The following is a 21,367-nucleotide window of genomic DNA, read 5'->3' as shown; positions in this document are numbered from 1 at the left end:
AAAAAATTGGTTCCAAAGTAAATTTTTTGTGCAAAAAGTAAAATGTTAATTTTTTTCCTTCCACATTGCTTTAGTTCTCGTGAAGCACCTGAAGGGTTAATAAACTTCTTGAATGTGATTTTATGCACCTTGAGAGGGGTGCAATTTTTAGAATGGTGCCACGTATTTTCTGCTATATTGACCCCCCAAACTGACTTCAAATGTGAGGTGGTCCCTAAAAAATATGGCTTTGTAAATTTTGCTTGGAAAATGAGAAAATGCTGGTCAACTTTTAACTCTTATAACGTCCTAACAAAAAAATTATGTTTCCAAAATGATGCTGATGTAAAGCAGACATGTAGGAAATATTATTTATTAACTATTTTGCATGACACCACTCTCTGATTTAAGGGAACAAAATTAAAAGTTTGAGAATTGCAAAATTTTCAAAATTTTTGACAAATTTCCATTTTTTTCATAAATAAATGTAAGATGTATTGAAGAAATTTTACCACAATATATATATCTATATATATATATAGATATATATATAGTACAATATGTCACAAAAAACAGTGTCAGAATCAGTGAGATGTATTGAAGCGTTCTAGAGCTATAACTTCATAAAGTGACAGTGGTCAGAATGGTAAAAATTGGCTTGGTCATTAAGTACCAAATTGGCTCTTTCACTAAGGGGTTAACGTGAACCTGTCAGCAGTTTTGGCCGCTATAAGATGCGACAACTGCCTTTCAGGGCTTATCTACAGCATTCTATAATTCTGTATATAAGTCCTCGATCCGACCTGAAATATAAGAAAAGCAAGTATTATTATACTCACCTGGGGGACAGTCCGGTCCGATGGGTGTTGCAGGTCTGGGTCCAGCGCCTCCCATCTTCTTGCGACACCACCCTCCTGCTTGCTTCATCGGTCCCCGGCATCGCGCTCCTGCGCCGGTGTAATTATCTGACCTGTAAAGGGCAGAGTAAAGTACAGCAGTGCAAAGTTGCTGGGCCTCTCTGACCTTTCCCAGCATTATAAAATGCTGTAGATAAGCCCTGAAAGGCAGTGGCTGCATCTTATAGCGGCCAAAACAGCTGACAGGTTCCCTTTTAAAGAGTAAGGATACATTTTTTAAAGAAGTTAAAATTAAGAATCTTTGCAATGTATTCCATTGTCGTACTTTGCTTCCTTTTTTTCTCATACTTCATACTGAAGGTGCTGTTTCAACTACCTAGTTCATTCACTTAGATTAAATGATTTGAAGTACAGGTGTAGAAAATATCAGTGCAAAATGGTGCCGACTTCTTTACTTCCATCCCCTATAGAGGAAGAGGGCAAAGATGCCAAAACTCGTGTACAGATATTTGCTAGACCTGTAGCTCAAACCATCATCTCCTCTAATTGATTATAGCAGCACAGCCCTTTCAGCATAGCGTTTAAAGTCAATCTGTCACCTATTTTTTTGACTATCAGCTGCCAGCATCGCCATCAGGGCCATATCTACAGCATTCTGTAGTGCTGTAGATAAGCCCCCCATGTAACCTGAAAGATAAGAAAAATTAGTTATATTGCACTCACCCAGGGGCGGTCCGGGTCCGGTCTTGGTCCGATGGGTGTCGCGGTCCGGTCCAGCGCCTCCCATCTGTTACGGTTCTGCAGCACAGGACTAGAGTAGGAGTGGGAGAACTGACCCTGCACTGCGGCTAGGCTGGTGCCCTACGATGGAGTGGGTGACCCATTCCTTGTGAATAGACCCACCGACGATCCTAGGCTAATCTCAAGCGAAGACCTATAGATAGGGGGAAGGGGGTCCCTGAAAGATATAAGGGCTGGGTACAAAAATGGGTCATCTCCTTACAGAAAACACAAAGAAGGCTGCAGAAGCAAACTGAAAACAGAAACTGAGGCTAGTGGAACCAGAGGTCCCAGAACTGCACTAATTAAACATACAGAGAGCAAAGCAAGGCTCCAAGCCAGACTTCAAGTGCATAAACACTGTTGTCCAGCAAGGAATGAGAGACAGGTGCAGATTAATAAAGGGTGATACAATCACCTGACCAAAGGCAAACCCAGCACCAAGGGAAAAAGCCCAGCAGCCAAAACACTACAAGAAAATGGCGGATAGTCACAAACTGAGCAGATTCTAACAGTACCTCCCCTTTAACGAGGATCCCCTGGATCCTCTAGGCCGAGCCTTATTCGGAAATCTCCTGTGAAAAGCCTTAATTAATCTTGAGGCTGAGACATCCCAAGCTTTCACCCAGGAATTGTCCTCGGGACCAAAAGCCTTCCAGGACATGAGATACTGTAAGCCTCCTCTGTGCCACCTGGAATCAAGAATGCGTGAAATCTCAAACTCACAGTCCTCATCAATTGGAGGAGCAGACGGCATAGCCACCTTTTCAGACGTGTCAACTTTCCTCAACAAAGATACATGAAAAACTGAATTAATTTTCCAGGACGAAGGAATGTCCAATCTGACCGCTGCCGAGTTGACAATCTGAACCATTTGAAGGATCCAAAGGGATTTTTAAACGTTGATTCTTAGAGGACAACCAAACCATGTCCCCAACAACAAATCTCACCTCCCTTCTTTTCTTGTCAAAATATTTCTTAGACCTCCTATTCGCCTGATTCAGATTATGGCATACACTGGTCCAAACCCTTTCCAAATTTCCAGAAAAACTCTCCTCCTCAGGCACCGCTGTCCCAATCCTAGAAAAAGGACTGAAAGGTGGATGCTTCCCAGTACAACAGAAAAAAGGAGAACACCCAGCCGAAGAAGACGTATGATTATTGAGAGCAAACTCAGCTAATGGTAGATATTCTGACCACATCTCCTGATTGTCTGCTACAAAACATCTCAAAAACTGCTCAACATCCTGGTTCTTCCTCTCGGTCTGTCCATTGGACTCTGGATGATAACCTGATGAAAATGACAAATGAACCTTAAGTCTGTCACAAAAGGCACGCCAAAATCGAGCCACAAACTGTGGTCTCCTATCGGACACAATGTTCATGGGGACACCATGGAGTCTGACAATCTCCTTCATGAATGCAAGTGTCTTAGCACAGGGTAATTTATTGCACCGGACTAGATGACACATCTTAATAAACCAGTCTACCACGTCCCAGATGACAGAAAGATCCTCAGAGACCGGCAGGTCGGTGATAAAATCCATTGCAAGATGCGTCCATGGTGAACTAGAAACCTCTAATGGGCACAGCAACCCTGCCGCTGGAGCATGAGAAGCTTTAGATCTAGCACACATGGTACACTGACGCACCCACTTGACGATTTCTCTTAGCCAACCCGGCCTCCAGAAATTCCGACCTATCGACTTTCTTGTTTCGTCAATCCGTGGATGACCCGCCAGACAAGACTTATGACATTCCGTAAACAAAGCTCTCCTCAGGGCATTGGGCACAAATAATTTCCCATACGGAGTGTTGGTTGGTGCTGCATCCTGGGCTTTAAGAATGCTATTTTCAAGCTCAGAACCTAAAGCTGCCACCAAGACCCCTTTCTGCAGAATAGAGATTCCTCCTTTTCAGTATTAACCGCTGAGGAGAAACTTTGAGACAAAGCATCAGCTTTAACATTCTTTGTCCCAGGGATATATGTCACAGAGAAATGGAACCGGCCAAAAAACAATGCCCACCTGGCTTGACGAGCATTCAAACGTTTGGCTGCATCCAGATAAATCAGATTCTTGTGATCAGTAAAGACTTATATAGGATGTCTAGCGCCCTCCAAAAAACGTCACCAATGCTCAAATGAAGCTTAATAGCCAGCAATTCTTGGTTCCCAACATTGTTGTTGAGCTCCGCCTCCAAAAATTTCTTAGAGAAGAACGCACAGGGATATACCCCATCCTCTCCCTCCTGTGACAGAACATCCTCCACTCCTACTGATGAGGCATCCACCTCTACCAGAAAGGGCTTAGTCTCATCTGTCCAGATCAAGACAGGAGCAGAGCTAAAAGCTAAACTTCTCCTTGAGATGCTCAAAGGCCTTGACAGCCTCAGGGGACCATTGGACAGTATTGGAACCCTTCTTAGTCAGATCAGTAAGGGGTTTAGCGATAACAGAAAAATTCTTTCTGAATTTTCTGTAATAATTAGCAAACCCCAAGAATCTCTGAATTGCCTTCAAGGATTCAGGTCTTGGCCACTCCAATACCGCCTGAACCTTCACCGGGTCCATCTCAAACCCATCACTGGAAACAATGTACCCCAAAAAGCTATTTTTCTGTACCGCAAACTCGCATTTATCCAGTTTAGCAAAGAGTGTGTTTTCTCTCAGAATCTGCAGAACCTCGCAGACTCTATGCCAATGCGACTCCAGATCAGGAGACTAAATCAAAATATTATCCAAGTAAACGATAACACTCCTACCGATCAATGGTCTCAGAATGTCGCTGATGAAATTTTGAAAGAGTGCCGGAGCATTTGTAAGGCCGAAAGGCATTACTAGACACTCAAAATGACCTTCTGGGGTATTAAAGGCTGCCTTCCATTCATCGCCTTCTTTAAATCACAGCAAGTTATATGCCCCATGGATATAATCTTGGAGAACCACTTGGCTCCAACCAATTGGGTAAACAAATCCAGAATTAGCGGTGTAATGTATTGTAAGGCATGATTTTGTTGGAACCTTCCAGAATCCTCCATTCTAGGAGAAAATCTCCTTGTCACACAGCTGCAGCCCCCCTCCTTTTGTTTCTCCCTCCTTATTCACTTACAGCTCTCTGCCTGCATTTGGTAACAGGACACTGTCCATTTCCTGTTGTAGAAAGGAATGATGATTAGTTAAGGGACAGCATTTCTTTGTCTGAGACATGCGGCTGAAATAAAACAATGAGAGATATTAAAGAAGCTCTAGCGTGCACCTCCCTCGCGGCAGAGATATAATAATTACATTTCTGCGAAGGGCATGAAACCAACTTTCTAATCCCTAATTCTCACAGCTCTAACCCCTCCAGAAATTGAGATATGGATTGCTCCCAAATGGAGTGTCTTAATTATGGCATGTTTGATGTTGTTTTATTGGATTCGGTAAATTGAGAAAAATGAGACCATCTGTGTGCTTATACAAGCTTCCCTCGTTAAGATATGGTTATAATAAGTTTCTTAGTTAAATGGCAACTTGGAGAAAGGGGGGCTGAACTTCCCCAGACTGCCCCTTTCGTGATGTAACCGACCCTAGGCTATAAGGTACCCCTCCCTTACAATTCCTCAGTTGAAGCTGCAGATGCCATGCTAGAAAGACCTGCAGATGTCTGGGATGTGTGGTTGGCTGCCCCTCCCCCGAGCCACATGGGTTGCCTAAAGAACCATAAGCAACTGTAAGTGTAATTTCTGTTTTCATCCCTGTTATTTTTATATATTTGCATTGTACATATTTAATGTCTCAACTTTGTAACAACTTTTATCTGTGTAATCACTGCCCACATTTTGGGAATAAATGATAAAATTATCAGTCTGTCTTCATGCTCTAAGAAACTAACTATGCACTTTTTTAGATAATCGCTACTAATTTTGGGGTTTGCCACGGATCCTCTTAATTAACTCTTTGATTAAGTGAATCATGGCTGGTGGCAGCATGGTGTGTTCGGTTGGTTGGGCTAGTTGGCAGTACGGAAGGGTCTTAGATGCTGAATGAGTGGCCGCGGCCAAAGCATCGATAATTCCCTTACTGCAGTAGTCTAATTGCCCGTGCACAACAAGCAGCCCATCTGGCGACTAATTATCCTAGGTGCAGTTCCCTGACTGACCTGAGGGTAAGGGGGGCGCCGGAGAGCTGTGAGTTCCAAAGTGGAACTGAGAAAGTAGGATATACATAAATCCCCGCAGTTCTTGGAACGTTGTTAGCAGTGGTGGGGCATCCAAAATACCTCCCTGTGATAAATTGTTAGAGCAAGATTAGCTTGCTGTATATGTTTGTCACATGGTACCAGTGGCGGGATAACTAAGATAAGCCCCGACTGTGCCTGTGATAGCTGTGTGCCGGCAGCGCGTCGCATCCCTCCATCCACTGACATACCCGTGTCAGTGGTGGGATCGTGACGTATTGGTGGCACAGGGTGTGCTTTCGTCACAAGCGGCAAGGGGTAAGGATTGTTGATCTTGTTAATCTCCCTGAAATCCAAACACGGCCTAAGACCCCCTCACCTTAGGCTCTTCGGTGTGGACCCCTGGGCAGTTACTCACGTGCTGTTGCAAGCCGGAAACTTCCAACATTAACCGTTGCAGGTGTTGAGCAAGATCTTGAACGCTGTTCATATTGCAGAAATCCGGGAGAGGGTTTTTTTTTTTTCGGGCTGGACAAACTGTTATGGATCTGCAGAACAGGACTAGGGTAGGAGGGGGAAAACTGACCCTGCACTGCGGCTAGGCTGGTGCCCTACGATGGAGTGGGCGACCCATTCCTTGTGAATAGACCCACCGACGATCCTAGGCTAATCTCAAGCGAAGATATAAGGGCTGGGTACAAAAATGGGTCACCTCCTAAAAGAAAACACAAAGAAGGCTGCAGAAGCAAACTGAAAACAGAAACTGAGGCTAGTGGAACCAGGGGCTCCAAGCCAGACTTCAAGTGGATTAACACTGTTGTCCAGCAAGGAATGAGAGACAGGTGCAGATTAATAAAAGGTGAAACAATCACCTGACCAAAGGCAAACTCAGCACCAGGGGAAAAAGACCAGCAGCCAAAACACTACAAGAAAATGGCGGATAGTCACAAACTGAGCAGATTCTAACACCATTTTCTAACGGTGACGTCCTCTTCTTTGCTTTCCGTCGTGGCGCCTGCGCAGGAGCTGTGACAGGAAGCAAAGAAGAGGAGATCACCTTTAGAAGATGGGAGGTGCCGGCCGGACCGGAACGTGACACCCATCGGACCAAAACCTGACCCGGACCGCCCCTGGGTGAGTATAATATAACTCATTTTTCTTATCTTTCAGGTTACATCGGGGGCTTATCTACAGCATTACAGAATGCTGTAGATAAGTCCCTGATGGTGGTGCCGGCAGCTGATAGTCGAAAAAGTAGGTGACAGATTCCCTTTAAGAGAAAATGAGAAAATGAAGCAAGATAAGGTAATGGAGTACATTACAAAGATGCGTAACTTTGCAAACACTGATCGATAATGAGAAAAAAAATAGTTATTCTTTAAGCAAATAAAATCTATATCTAACTTACAAAAATGGACCCCTCACAGATTAGTCAATGAGTTTTAGGTAAGATATACAACCTGTTGAAACTATAGGGACACAAGTACAGATATGTGAAACAGAAAACATCTTTATTAATTCTACAAAACAAATTCTGGCATGGCCAAAATACATTTCACAAATATCACAGTACTCCAAAATGCAACTAATACATAGCCAAGCATTAATCACCATAATATACCCATGTGGAAAAAATGAAAATAACTGGAGGTACTGTATGAATACTAAGCAGTAAGATGGAGTAATTAACCACAGTATTCCCAAACAACATCTCAGACTTGACACTCGTTTTTCACCATTATGCTTCCTCTGGTGGTAAAATTAATAATATAATTCCTTGTGGTTTACCGGGAATGACTGCTAATGAGACTATGATTAATGAGGAATATAGTATTATACTAGGATTTTTGGAATAAACAAAAATAAGCTTTTTGAGAGTGCATTTAAAATATAATTTTGTGATGGAAGACACAGCTGTATTTTTTTTTAATATATTTTTGTTTTTTTACCAACACTCCAAAAATAGTTTCAAGTATGATTTTTTGTTTGATGAAATGTGCAAAATTCAAGAAAGAACTAATTCTCTTAAATGGAACCTTTCACGTCCTTTCTCGATATTATACTGCCCCCAATGGCTTGCTAGTGATGCAAGGTGCATCAGTAACATGTTCTTGTCAAGCAAAACTTACCGCTATTTATCTTAAAAAATGCACTTTTTATCCTTAGGTGATTGCATCACATACCTTCTTTTTCAGTCATAGGGGTGGAGTTTTCTATCCTTCCAGTCACGGTCCTCATCAAATTATTCTCGCCAGAGGTGTAGATAGGGTTTTGGTTCAGGGGCGAAAATTCTGAGTGAGCGCCTAACCAGGTTACTTTGATTACAACTGGGTGGCGCTCCTGTGAGAGGGACCAGGGCTGTAGCCGTGGCTGAGGATGATTGCTCAATCACGACCTGGTCCCCGGCCACATACACACAACGTCTCTTTGGCAGCATATCTCTTTGGCAGCGTCCTGCCCATCAGGGTCCTCTCTGGTGAAGACCTCCGTCCCGAAGTCCCATGCAAAAACAGGCAGAGTATAGTGTCACTTTCAAACAAATGATTTTACTTGGTTCTCTTCTCAGCTTGTCCAGTTCACACATAGGTAAAGCACATAATTCTTTATAGTTCTTTTTTCTGTCCCTGTGCTATCCCTCACTTCTTTAGGAATATCGCAGGGTCGTACAATCATTTCCGGTACAGTAGCATTCTGTCTGATTAGTCTGACTAGCTTAAGGAGTTCCCGATCCGTTTCACCCCAGACACTCAGGAGTTGTCCTATGTAGCTGACTGTCACCATCCTGAAGCTGCCCTGTATTCCATCACCCTTCTGGTGAACTGTTGCTCTTATGCCCTGGATGGCTGGGTTCCTCACTTAACATTACGTGGCCAAGTGCCCTGTCCGGACTCTCAGGCTCTACTGACCAAAATGCGGGAAACTCACTGACTTACCCACAGTTGGCCCCTCCTTTGTTAACTATTGCCTATCTTACTACGAACTCATATTATTATGCCCCCCTCTAGTGGGCTAAATCAATCATTACACTTTCTCTACATTAGAATACAGTATACATTGATATATATTACACTACCCAACAATACACATAGCAGAATATGTTCTTGGCAAAAGGAGTGGGGCACAAGTCAGTTTTGGTACACCCCTTACAACCCTTAATAGTGGATGTAGGAGAACCTCAGCAGATGACTGCGCTATTACTGAAAATAATCTCTATATAATGACCAACATTGATATTACTGCCATATGGTCAGTGGTAGATGCCAGTCCTACAGAACATATAAGAGATTACTGCACGATTATACAGTGGGTACGGAAATTATTTCGACCCCTTTACATTTTTCACTTTGTTTCATTGCAGCCATATGGTAAAATCAAAAAAGTTCATTTTTTTTCTCATTAATGTAAACTCTGTATGCTATCTTGACTTAAAAAAACAGAAATGTAGAAATTTTTGCAAATTTATTAAAAAAGAAAAACAAATATCACATGGTCATAAGTATTCAGACCCTTTGCTCAGTATTGAGTAGAAGCATCCTTTTGAGCTAGTGCAGCCATGAGTTTTCTTGGGAATAATGCAGCTAGTTTTTCACATCTGGTTTTGGGGATCTTCTGCCATTATTCCTTCCAGATCGTCTCCAGTCCCATCAGGTTGGATGTTGGTGAACGTTGGTGGACAGCCATTTTCAGGTCTCTCCAGAGATGCTCAATTGAGTTTAGGTCAGAGCTCTGGCTGGGCCAGTCAAGAATAGTCACAGAGTTGTTCTGAAGCCACTCCTTTGATATTTTAGCTGTATGCTTAGGGTCATTGCCCTGTTGGAAGGTGAACCTTCAGCCAAGTCTGAGGTCCAAAGCACTCCGGAAGAGGTTTTCATCCAGGATTTCTTGTACTTGGCCGCATTCATGTTTCCATCAATTGCAACAAGTCGTCCTGTGTCTGCGGCTGAAATACACCCCCATGAAATGCTGCCACCTCCATGTTTCACTGTTGAGATTGTATTGGGCAGGTGATGTGCAGTGCCTGGTTTTCTCCACATACCACTTAGAATTATCACCAAAAAGTTCTATCTTCGTCTGATATGACCAGAGAATCTTATTTCTTAGTCTGCGAGTCCTTCATGTGTTTTTTTTATCAAACTCTCTGTGGGCTTTCATATGTCTGGCACTGAGAAGAGGCTTCCGTTGGTACACTCTGCCATAAAGGCCAGACTGGTGGAGGGCTGCAGTGATAGTTGACTTTGCGGAACTTTCTCCCATCTCCCTAATGCATCTGTGGAGCTCAGCCACAGTGATCTTGGGGTTCTTCTTTACCTCTCTCAGCAAGACTCTTCTCCCACGATTGCTCATTTTGGCTGGACGGCCAAGTCTAGGAAGACTTCTGGTGGTCCCAAACTTATTCTATTTAAGGATTTTGGAGGCCACTGTGCTCTTAGGTACCTTGAATACTGCAGAAATTCTTTTGTAACCTTGGCCAGATTTGTGCCTTGCCACAATTCTGTCTCTGAACTCCTTGGCCAGTTCTTTTGACCTCATGATTCTCATTCGGTCTGACATGCACTGTGAGCTATGAGGTCTTATACAGACAGGTGTGTGCCTTTACAAATCAAGTCCTATCAGTTTAATTAAACACAGCTGGACTCCAATGAAGGAGTAGAACCATCTCATGGAGGATCATAAGGAAATGGACAGCATGTGACTTAAATATGAGTTTCTGAGCAAAGGGTCTGAATACTTATGACCATGTGATATTTCAGTTTTTCCTTTTTAATAAATTTGCAAAAATTTCTACATGTCTGGTCAGTCAAGATGGGGTGCAGAATGTATATTAATGAAAAAAAATGAACTTTTTTTAATTTACCAATTAACCACATTTTAATTGGCTGCAATGAAACAAAGAGTTAAAAATTTAAAGAGGTATGAATACTTTCTGTACCCACTGTTGATGGTGACTTAAAGAGGACGTTCTTTCTGATGGAATTGTTCACTTTTCACGTCTTTTCCACCTGGCCCACACCAACATGACTACTTCTTCCAGCCACGTCTTGGCTGCAGAGATTAAAACAAAGACACATTTCATGTCTCATATTTTCAGCATCATCCCCAATGGGACTATTCCCAACCTGTACAAACTCCTCATCCTGCTGATACCCCAATACTGAGCCACTGCTGCCATATATGTCCCTATTACTGCACCTACTGAGTGGTTCTCTGTGCCCTCTGAATTCTAAAGCAACCCTCTAGAACAGGGTTCCCCAACTCCAGTCCTCAAGGCAATACTAAGGAAATCCTGAAAACATGACCTGTTGGTGGGCCTTGAGGACTGGAGTTGGGGAGCCCTGCTCTAGAATATAGTAATGCCGAGTGCAAGTGCCCTAGAAAACAGTGCCCACATTTTGTCCCCTAGAAAGTAATAATGCCCTGTGTGCCCCTTTGACACTCACAGTAACCTGAGTTCCCCTATAACAATAAATACCCACTTTATATTTAACTAGCTGAAGAGCCTGGCTTTGCCCGGGCATAGTAACTAACTGTAGTTAGTTATAACAATTTATAATGAGTATCCTTCATCCCATAGTCAGGGTCCATATACCCATCATACATATCCTCCATCCCATAGTCCCGTGCCCATATACCCATTATACGTATCCTCCATCCCATAGTCCAGTGCCCGTATACCCATCACGCATCCTCTATTGCATAGTCCAGTGCCCATATACCCATCATACAATAATGTTTGTAAAGCGCCGTGGAATTAATGGCGCTATATAAGTGAGTAAAATAAATAAATAAATACATATCCTCCATCCCATAGTCCCATGCCCATATACCCATCACACATCCTCTATCCCATAGTCCAGTGCCCATATACCTATCATACATGTCCTCCATCCCATAGTCCCATGTCCATATACCCATCACACATCCCATAGTTCCATGCCCATATACCCATCACACAACCTCTATCCCATAGTCCAGCGCCCATATACTCATCACACATCCTCTATTCCGTAGCCCAGTGCCCATATACCCATCACACATCCTCTATCCCATAGTCCAGTGCCCATGTACCCATCATACATATCCTCTATCCCATAGTCCCGTGCCCATATACTATCACAGATCCTCTATCCCATAGTCCAGTGCCCATATACCCATCATACAAATCCTCCATTTCATAGTCCCGTGCCCATATACCCATCACACATCCTCCATCCCATAATCAAGTGCCCACATACCAATCACACATCATCCCAAAGTCCAGTGCCCATATACCCATCACACATCCTCTATCCCACAGTCCCATGCCCATTTACCATCACAGATCCTCTATCCAATAGTCCAGTGCCCATATACCTATTACACATCCTCTATCCCATAGTCCAGTGCCCATATACCCATCACACATCCTCCATCCCATAGTCCAGTGTCCATATACCCATCACACATACTCTATCCCATAGTCCAGTGCCTATATACCCATCACACATCCTCCATCCCACAGTCCTGAGCCGGGTGGTGCTGAGCAGGAAGTTCCTGGAGATGTGCTGTTATGTAACCTGGCAGTGTGGCTCTGTATGTGACTCTGTGTGTGGCCGATGATGAAGTGATTTTCTATGCTGGTAACAATAGAACTTGGCAGTAATAGAGGAGGGGGTTATTCATTTCCGTCATGTGCTCTCTGCTCCTTTCTGGGGGCAGACAATGGCTGGGAGCTTATGTTCCCAGGGATGCTAGATTTCTCCCACCAGGTCAGTGTCTGGTGTTGTGGAGCGGAAAAACTGTTGCTCATAGCAACCAATCACATCTCAGCTTTCATCTCTTAAACAGCCCGGGTGAAATGAAAGGAGCTTAATGGTTGGTTACTATGGGCAACACAGGCTGTGTAATCTGTTGTGGTCAAGAAGATGTACCTATGAAATAGATATATTAGATATTTATTATATATACTGTATATGTATACATTAGATATTAATTATATGGGGCTTTGCGTGTGGAGTGAGTGTGGCTATATGGAGTGGGTGGGGCTATGTGGAGTGGATGTGGCTTGATATATACATACATACACTCATTTATATATATATATATATATATATATATATATATATATATATTGATAATGTCCCTAGTCTCTCCGTATACACAGTATGAAGCTCTCTTATATACAGTATAATGCCCCCTCACTGTATATATACTGACTTCTTGGAATCCCCAAACTGTTTGATTGCTCCAATACTGTATGATGGCCCCATCACTGTAATCTCCACACCGTAAGATGGCCCCCTTAGGTAGCCTCCTTGTAGTATGCTGCACCAGATAGTCCACAATTTACAAAACAGTCTGCTAGTCACCATTTATTTATCTTAATGCATTCGCCATGTTGTATATGGGCCCTTGTACAAGTGATCAGGGGCATTGCTGTATGTACTCTATATAACTCATTTGTTGGCCATGTATATAGGCTTTTGCATACAATTGTGATATTATAAACCTTGGGAGCCATCCCCCACTTCACTGCTATTTTTACAGACATTGTTTGTTACTTTTTAGCCTGTTTATGCTGCTTACCTGTTTGTCCCAAATAAAGATTTTTTCACTTTTACTTTTCTAAAAATATTATTTTTTGGACTTTTTTGCATTGCGTTTCATTTGTGGTTGTTATAATGCATCCCCATAAGCAGGCTCTATATTGTATAATGCACCCCATAGGCAGACATTATAGTATAATGCACCCCTGTTGTGAGTTCATTTTCCCCTTCGTCAATGAGGTCTGGTGAACTCCCTATTCTGGTAAAGGAAGGTAATGAGCCTGATTATCAGGCACCTGAGCCTAATGATGATGACTGGCTGAGTGGAGTCACTGACTGGATATAAGGCTGCCGACGCCCTTCTGCCCTGCGGGTGATTTCTCTGTGGACTTCTAGGACACCAGTCTGATTCCTGCTCCTCTAAAGCTAAGTTTGCTGCTTTGCCTTTTTGCATTTGTGTTTTGTTTTTTGCCTTGCTTTTCTGGATTCTGCCATTCCCTGCTGGGGTGAGCTGAATCTCCTTTTGCCTGTTGCTCTGTCTTCAGAATATTCCTGAGTACTGACATAGTCTTTTTGACGCCTAGCGTCTTCAGGGCCTTTTTCACTGTCAGTCTGTTGGCTCTTATTTTCATAGGGTTTTTCACGGATTGCAGACAGCAGCCTTCCTGTCCTTTCCTATCTAGTTAGTCTTTGCTCAGTCTATCTTTCTGTCTGTGTTGTGTTCTTTCTTCTTGCTTCACCGTCATTATATGTGGGGGGCTGCCTTTTGTTTTGGGGTCTGCTCTGGGGTAGTTTAGACTTCCCTTTCTGTCTTTAAGCTATCTATTCCTCCGGCTGTGATCAAGGGGTCTAGGGCATCGTAGGAACCCCCCACGGCTACTGCTAGTTGTGTTGATAGGTTCAGGGGTCTGCAATCTGATAGCTGCCAACCTCTCTGGTTTTCTGGACTTAGCTTGCATTTCTGTTTTTGCCTCCTGCGGTGACTCAATCATAACAGAATCACCCGCCAAACCGCAGATCCTAGGGTACTCAATAGCAGGAAAGAATTGTGTTTTAAAAAAAAAAAAAAAAGGGTGTATATTCTTTCCTCTATATCTCTGAGGCCGCAGGGGGAATTTTTTTTTCTCTCAATGGAGATAAAGCAATTATCTGATCGTGTGGAGCAGCTCGCTGCGGAAGTGCGGGGAATCTCCGCCTATCTTGCTCGTTCGCATGCTGTTGAACCAAAGATCCCTATACCTGATGTATTTTTTGGGGATCGATCTAAATTTTTGAGTTTCAAAAATAATTGTAAATTATTTTTTGCCTTGAAGCCTAACTCGTCAGGGAGCTCCGCGCAGCAGGTTAAAATTGTCATCTCTTTGCTACGTGGCGATCCCCAGGATTGGGCGTTTTCTTTGAAACCAGATGATCCTATTCTGACTAATGTGAACGCATTCTTTCAAGCCTTGGGGTTGTTGTATGACGAACCTAATGCTATTGATCAGGCTGAAAAGACCCTGTTGGCATTGAACCAGGGTCGAGATTCTGCAGAGTTGTACTGTCAAAAGTTCCGAAAGTGGGCGGTCCTTACTACCTGGAATGATAATGCCTTGGCTGCTCTCTTTCGGAAGGGTTTGTCAGAAGCTATAAAAGATACTATGGTGGGATTTCCTGTTCCCTCTGGTCTGGATGATTCTATGTCATTAGCCATTCAGGTTGATCGGCGTTTACGTGAACGCAGGATTGCACGAGAGGTGTTGACACCGGTTGAACAGACGTCTGAACCTATGCAATGTGATAGAGTTTTGTCTAAGGCGCAACGTCAGGAGTTCAGAAGGCGTAATAAGCTGTGTTTTTTCTGTGGAGATGCCTTGCATATTATTTCTGTTTGTCCTAAACGAGAGAAACGCTTTGCACACACGTTTTCTGTTGGTGGTGTTCAACCTAAGTTTCTTCTGGCAATTACTCTGATCTGCTCCCTGTCCACATTTTCCGCCAAGGCTTTTGTGGATTCGGGAGCAGCGCTAAACCTAATGGACTTGGATTTTGCTAAACGTTGTGGATTTCCGATGACACCTCTGCAGACGCCTGTTATGAATGAGTCACCGTAGGAGGCAAAAGCAGAAATACAAGCTAAGTCCAGAAAACTAGAGAAGTTGGCAACTATCAGATTGCAGACCCCTGAACCTATCAACACAACTAGCAGTAGCCGTGGGGGGTTCCTACGATGCCCTAGACCCCTCGATCACAGCCGGAGAATTACATAGGCCTAAAGAAAGAAAGGGGAAATCTAAACTGCCCCAGAGCAGACCCCAAAGCAATAGGCAACCCCCAACATATAATGACGGTGAAGCAAGATGAAAATACTAACACAGACAGAAAGATAGATTGAGCAAAGACGGGGCCCAAAACTACCTAGATAGGAAAGGACAGGAAGGCTGCTGTCTGCAATCTGCCAAAACCCTATCAAAGACATAAGCCAACAAGCTGATAAGAAAAAGGCCCTGAAGCAGCTAGGCTTCAAAAACTAAATCAGCACTCAGGTATTTTCAGAAGACAAAGCTAAATGAATTCAGCACACCCCAGCAGGGAATGGCAGAAATCCAGAAAAACAAAGCAAAACAAAAACAAAGCACCAAAGCAAAAGGCCGAGCAGCAAACTTAGCTTTAGAGGAGCAGGAATTCAGACTGGTCTCCAAGGATCCCACAGAGAAATCACCCGCAGGGCAGAAGGGCGTCGGCAGCCTTATATCCAGTCAGTCACTCCACTCAGCCAGTCATCATCATCAGCCTCAGGTGTTTGATAATCAGGCTCACTACCTTTCTTTACCAGAAGAGGGAGTTCCTCGGGCCTCAGTAATGAAGGGGAAAATGAACTCACAACAGTACCTCCCCCTTGAGGAGGGGTCACCGAACCCTCAACTACGCCACCAGGGCGATCAGGGTGAGCCCGATGAAAGGCACGCACCAATCTTTTGGCATGAATATCAGAGGCAGAGACCCAGGAATTATCCTCCTGACCATAACCCTTCCACTTAACCAAATACTGGAGTCTCCGTCTAGCCAGACGGGAATCCAGTACTTTCTCTACCTCATATTCCATGTTACCTTCAACCAATACAGGGTCTGGAGATGCCACCCCCGGAACAACAGGTTCAACAAACCTCTTCAACAAAGATTTATGGAACACATTATGGATTTTAAATGTGACAGGAAGAGCCAAACGAAAAGAGACCGGATTAATAATCTCCACAATCTTGTAAGGTCCAATAAATCTAGGCTTAAACTTAGGAGAAGCCACCATCATAGCAATATTTTTTGATGATAACCAGACCATATCACCAACCTTAAACTGGGGACCAATGGTCCTATGTCGGTTGGAAAACCGCTGGGCCTTTTCCTGGGAGAGAGATAACTTATCCACCACTTGGTCCCAGATCTGGTGCATTCTCTCCACCACAGTGTCAACACCTGGGCAGGCAGAGGGCTCCACCTGCCCTGAAGAAAATCGAGGATGAAACCCAAAGTTACAAAAAAAAGGTGACATCAAAGTGGCAGAACTAGCTCTATTATTTAAAGCAAATTCGGCCAAGGGCAAAAATGAAACCCAATCATCCTGATCAGCAGAAATAAAACATCTCAAATATGACTCCAAGGTCTGGTTTGTTCTCTCTGTCTGCCCATTGGTCTGAGGGTGAAAAGCAGAGGAGAAGGACAACTGAATTCCCAGCCTGGAACAGAAAGTTCTCCAAAATCTAGACACAAACTGGACTCCTCTGTCATATACAATGTTCTCAGGAATCCCGTGCAAACGAACCACCTGTTGTAAAAACAGGGGCACCAACTCAGAGGAAGACGGCAACTTAGGGAGTGGTACAAGATGAACCATCTTAGAGAACCTATCACAAATCACCCAAATAACAGTCATCCTCTGAGAGACAGGCATATCAGAGATGAAATCCATTGAAATATGGGTCCATGGCCTCTTGGGGACAGGCAAAGGCATCAACAACCCACTAGAGCGAGAACACGATTTAGGCCGGGAGCACGTCCCACAGGACTGCACAAAATTCCTGACATCACGAGACAAGGAGGGCCACCAAAAAAAACGACTCACCAAATCTCTTGTACCAAAAATACCTGGATGACCAGCCAAAGCAGAGCAATGAACTTCAGACATCACTCTCTTCTTCCACTGGTCAGGAACATACAACTTTCCACTGGGACAACGCTCAGGTTTGTCCTCCTGGAACTCTTCCAGAGCATGTCTCAAATCGGGCGAGATGGCAGAAAGAACTACCCCTTCGCCTAAGATGGTAGCAGGCTTGGTCACCACAGGAGAATCAGCAAAGAAGCTCCTAGAGAGGGCGTCTGCCTTGACATTCTTTGTTCCAGGAAGAAAAGAAACCACAAAATCAAAACGTGTAAAAAACAAGGCCCACCTAGCCTGTCTAGGGTTCAAGCGCTTAGCCGACTCTAGGTAAATCAAATTCTTGTGGTCAGTGAGGACCACGACTTGATGCTTAGCTCCCTCCAACCAATATCTCCACTCCTCAAATGCCCATTTCATGGCCAACAGTTCCCTATTCCCCACATCATAATTACGTTCAGATGGAGAGAACTTTCGGGAAAAGAAAGCACAGGGATTCATTTTAGATGTTACAGGATCCTTTTGGGACAAAACAGCTCCTGCACCAATCTCAGAAGCATCCACCTCTACCTGGAATGGAAGTGAGACATCAGGTTGCCGCAAAACCTGGGCGGAGGTGAATCTTCGCTTCAGCTCCTGAAAGGAAGAAACAGCCTCCGGAGACCAATTTAACACATCAGCACCCTTTTTAGTCAAATCAGTCAATGGCTTGGCAATACTAGAAAATTTTGCTATAAATTTCCGATAAAAATTAGCAAAACCCAAAAACTTCTGGAGGGCCTTCAAAGAAGTGGGCTGAACCCAATCGTGAATGGCCTGTACCTAGGCCGGGTCCATTTCAATAGTTGACGGGGACAAAATAAATCCCAAAAAAGAAATCCTCTGTACTCCAAAAAGGCATTTAGATCCTTTGACATACAGGGAATTCTCCCTCAAGATCCGGAACACAGTCCGAATATGTTCCACTAGAGAATCCCAATCCTTGGAGAAGATCAAAATATCATCCAGATAGATAATCAAAAATTTAAAATATCGTTCATGAAGCACTAGAAGACAGAAGAGACCAATTTTCTAGTATTGCCAAGCCATTGACTGATCTGACTAAGAAGGGTGCTGATGTGTTGAATTGGTCTCCGGAGGCTGTTGCTTCCTTTCAGGAGCTAAAGCGGAGATTTACCTCCGCCCCGGTTTTGCGGCAACCTGATGTCTCACTCCCGTTCCAGGTAGAGGTGGATGCTTCTGAGATTGGTGCAGGAGCTGTTTTGTCCCAAAAGGATCCTGTAACATCTAAAATGAATCCCTGTGCTTTCTTTTCCCGAAAGTTCTCTCCATCTGAACGTAACTATGATGTGGGGAATCGGGAACTGTTGGCCATGAAATGGGCATTTGAGGAGTGGAGACATTGGTTGGAGGGAGCTAAACATCAAGTTGTGGTCCTCACTGACCACAAGAATTTGATTTACCTAGAGTCGGCTAAACGCTTGAACCCTAGACAGGCTAGGTGGGCCTTGTTTTTTACACGTTTTGATTTTGTGGTCTATTTTCTTGCTGGAACTAAGAATGTCAAGGCAGATGCCCTCTCTAGGAGCTTCTTTGCTGATTCTCCTGTGGTGACCAAGCCTGCTACCATCTTAGGCGAAGGGGTAGTTCTTTCTGCCATCTCGCCCGATTTGAGACTTGCTCTGCAAGAGTTCCAGGAGGACAAACCTGAGCGTTGTCCCAGTGGAAAGTTGTATGTTCCTGACCAGTGGAAGAAGAGAGTGATGTCTGAAGTTCATTGCTCTGCATTGGCTGGTCATCCAGGTATTTTTGGTACTAGAGATCTGGTGAGTCGCTCTTTTTGGTGGCCCACCTTGTCTCATGATGTCAGGAATTTTGTGCAGTCCTGTGGGACTTGCTCCCGGTCTAAATCTTGTTCTCGCTCTAGTGGGTTGTTGATGCCTTTGCCGATCCCCAGGAGGCCATGGACCCATATTTCAATGGATTTCATCTCTGATATGCCGGTCTCTCAAAGAATGACTGTTATTTGGGTGATTTGTGATAGGTTCTCTAAGATGGTTCATCTTGTACCACTTCCTAAGTTGCCGTCTTCCTCAGAGTTGGTGCCCCTGTTTTTGCAACAGGTGGTTCGCTTGCATGGGATTCCTGAGAACATTGTATCTGACAGAGGAGTTCAGTTTGTGTCTAGATTTTGGAGGACTTTCTGTTCCAAGCTGGAAATTCAGTTGTCCTTCTCCTCTGCTTTTCACCCTCAGACCAATGGGCAGACGGAGAGAACAAACCAGACCTTGGAGTCGTATTTGAGATGTTTTATTTCCGCTGATCAGGATGATTGGGTTTCATTTTTGCCCTTGGCCGAATTTGCTTTAAATAATAGAGCTAGTTCTGCCACTTTGATGTCACCTTTTTTTTGTAACTTTGGGTTTCATCCTCGATTTTCTTCAGGGCAGGTGGAGCCTTCTGCCTGCCCAGGTGTTGACACTGTGGTGGAGAGAATGCACCAGATCTGGGACCAAGTGGTGGATAAGTTATCTCTCTCCCAGGAAAAGGCCCAGCGGTTTTCCAATCGACATAAGACCATTGGTCCCCAGTTTAAGATTGGTGATACGGTGTGGTTATCATCAAAAAATATTGCTATGAAGGTGGTTTCTCCTAAGTTTAAGCCTAGATTTATTGGACCTTACAAGATTTTGGAGATTATTAATCCGGTCTCTTTTCGTTTTGCTCTTCCTGTCACATTTAAAATCCATAATGTGTTCCATAAGTCCTTGTTGAAGAGGTTTGTTGAACCAGTTGTTCCTGGGGTGGCACCTCCGGACCCTGTATTTTTTGAAGGTAACATGGAATATGAGGTAGAGAAAGTACTGGATTCCCGTCTGGCTAGACGGAGACTCCAGTATTTGGTTAAGTGGAAGGGTTATGGTCAGGAGGACAATTCCTGGGTCTCTGCCTCTGATATTCATGCCAAAAGATTGGTGCGTGCCTTTCATCGGGCTCACCCTGATCGCCCTGGTGGCGTGGTTGAGGGTTCGGTGACCCCTCCTCAAGGGGGAGGTACTGTTGTGAGTTCATTTTCCCCTTCGTCACTGAGGTCTGGTGAACTCCCTATTCTGGTGAGGGAAGGTAGTGAGCCTGATTATCAGGCACCTGAGCCTAATGATGATGATTGGCTGAGTGGAGTCACTGACTGGATATAAGGCTGCCGACGCCCTTCTGCCCTGTGGGTGATTTCTCTGTGGACTTCTAGGACACCAGTCTGATTCCTGCTCCTCTAAAGCTAAGTTTGCTGCTTTGCCTTTTTGCATTTGTGTTTTGTTTTTTGCCTTGCTTTTCTGGATTCTGCCATTCCTTGCTGGGGTGAGCTGAATCTCCTTTTGCCTGTTGCTCTGTCTTCAGAATATTCCTGAGTACTGACAAAGTCTTTTTGAAGCCTAGCGTCTTCAGGGTCTTTTTCACTGTCAGTCTGTTGGCTCTTATTTTCATAGGGTTTTTCACGGATTGCAGACAGCAGCCTTCCTGTCCTTTCCTATCTAGTTAGCTTGGGCCCCGTCTTTGCTCAGTCTATCTTTCTGTCTGTGTTGTGTTCTTTCTTCTTGCTTCACCGTCATTATATGTGGGGGGCTGCCTTTTGCTTTGGGGTCTGCTCTGGGGCAGTTTAGATTTCCCTTTCTGTCTTTAGGCTATCTATTCCTCCGGCTGTGATCGAGGGGTCTAGGGCATCGTAGGAACCCCCCACGGCTACTGCTAGTTGTGTTGATAGGTTCAGGGGTCTGCAATCCGATAGCTGCCAACCTCTCTGGTTTTCTGGACTTAGCTTGCATTTCTGTTTTTGCCTCCTGCGGTGACTCAATCATAACAGATTACATAATCACTGTCATTTCCAGTTTCGGAAGCTTTAGTGGAGGACATGTTGGAATAGCAGGCAGCAGGCAAGTG

This window comes from Dendrobates tinctorius, unplaced genomic scaffold (genome assembly GCF_039654945.1).
Source record: "Dendrobates tinctorius isolate UK_male_01 unplaced genomic scaffold, ASM3965494v1 ptg000011l, whole genome shotgun sequence".
Taxonomy (NCBI): domain Eukaryota; kingdom Metazoa; phylum Chordata; class Amphibia; order Anura; family Dendrobatidae; genus Dendrobates; species Dendrobates tinctorius.
The sequence above is the reverse complement of the archived record's forward strand: the minus strand, read 5'-3'. Positions refer to the sequence as shown.